Source organism: Psammomys obesus, unplaced genomic scaffold (genome assembly GCF_907164565.1).
Source record: "Psammomys obesus unplaced genomic scaffold, mPsaObe1.curated_primary_1811, whole genome shotgun sequence".
NCBI classification, from domain to species: domain Eukaryota; kingdom Metazoa; phylum Chordata; class Mammalia; order Rodentia; family Muridae; genus Psammomys; species Psammomys obesus.
In genome coordinates this window covers 6,898,671-6,900,441 of record NW_026585689.1, presented here as the reverse complement: position 1 = coordinate 6,900,441, position 1,771 = coordinate 6,898,671, and the positions used below count along the sequence as shown (strand labels likewise).

General features: G+C 42.0%; 1 non-coding gene across 1 annotated transcript; it reads right to left on the bottom strand.

Annotated features, from left to right (window-relative positions):
- Positions 1 to 556: 556 nt before the first annotated feature.
- On the bottom strand, positions 557 to 688 carry LOC129667578 (small nucleolar RNA SNORA17). The gene has a single exon (XR_008718767.1). It is a non-coding gene; the product is annotated as a small nucleolar RNA SNORA17 (small nucleolar RNA).
- Between the last annotated feature and the right edge of the window lie 1,083 nt (positions 689 to 1,771).

Sequence of the window (1,771 nt, the reverse complement as noted above, 5' to 3'; positions counted from 1 at the left end):
CTTTTTTGGTAACAAACCCCTGCGGCTGCAGAGCCATGGACCTAAACATGGCCTCATTGGCAGCACAGGCCAGGACCCCACCATGGTCTCAGGTGCCATCTGGCTACTCACAGGAGGCTGTTCCTCACTACCCTTGAATCTGCAGTTCTGCCTCTTCATTGTGACCTCATTCTTCTGTCTCTTTTTCTCTTCCATTACTCCACGACTTACTTGCTCCTCCTGCTGGTGTTTGGGATCTCTTCATCTCTAGGGTTGTCTCAGGAGTGGTCTCAGGAATGCTATGCTGCAGTCATGTGTTATGATGGTGGGCAGGGCAGGGCTCATCTTAGGCCAGCTCCTTGTCCAGGACCCATGCTAGTCTGGTGGTCCTCTTGGGTTTTATCTCACACCTAACATCCCCCAATAGCCCCATTCGAGGGTACTCTTTCTTGGGCTCACTCCCTAGGGCCCTCAGTCCCAGTTTCTTCTATTTTCCAACTTGCTACTTGTCCTACAAGCAGTAAGAGGCTTCATGGCACTGCACTGGGGTTGTCTCAAGCTGACTTTTTTTTCAGGAAATATTAGGCTACTAATTTTTCAGATGTACTTGTATCCAAATACTGAGCATAGACATAGCCTTTCTTCTCTCTGTCACCTCCTGACACACAGGTGACACAACAGCTATACCTGCAAAGCTTCTAGAAGCAGCAGAAAACACAGAAAATACCGTTCCTCTTCTAATCCTTCTACCTCTTTTCCCACAATGAACCTTTTGTTTTTGGTGCAGGTTTTTTCTTACAGGTGTTCCTTCAAGCCTGAATTGAAGCAATGTTTGGTGACCATGAGAAGCCCAAGAAAGCATCTGTTCCATGCTTTTCTTCTAACTTCTGGCGATTGCTGACAAACAACTCTTGGCTCCTTGTAGATCATAGATGCACCACCCCATCTGTCTCTCCATTTGCTCCTGGCATTTTCCTTTATGTGCTCCTAGGTTACAATTTCTCTGCTGTTGTGAAGACAATGGTATTTGGATGAGGATCAACTGTAACCCAAAACGACCTCATACAACTGGATTGATTATACCACAACAGTTTCTATGTTCATAGGGTCATATGCAGTCTCTCCAGGTAGTCACAAATGTGTGAAATAAACATTTAGTCCACTAATACATGAAAGAAAACACATAAAGAAAGTGTATGATAATTTTAATCAATGTGTAAAATACTTGACAATTCAGCATCTAATAATGATGAGACTAGAAGGAACAAAATTGTTATTTGCAGGAAGATAGCTAGAAGTGTCCCTCATCATGCCATCTTAAATAAGCCAGAATCACCAGGCACAGCGGGGCATGCCTATAATCCCAGCACTCTGGGAGAAGAGGCAGGCAGATCTCTGTGAGTTTGAGGCCAGTCTGATCTATAAAGTGAGTCCAGGAGAGCTAAGGTTACACAGAGAAAGAAACCCTGTCTGAAAAAAACAAACAAACAAACAAACAACAACAACAAAAAGCCAGAACCAGAGAAGATCAACACTGATTTTAAAGACTTAGAAATAGACTGTAGTCTAGCCGGAAAAAAGAAGATACCCAAGGGAAAGAGGAGGGAAAATAAGAAAAGGTATGAGAATGTTGCTATCAACATACAGTAAGTATATCTATGAAAAATATCAACATTATTTTGTACAGTCATTGTGTTAATATGTGTTAATATAATGTGTTGATATAAGTCAATATGTTAATGTCAAAATGCTTCTCATCTAAGAACAGAAAGAAATTTCTTTTTTTGTGATG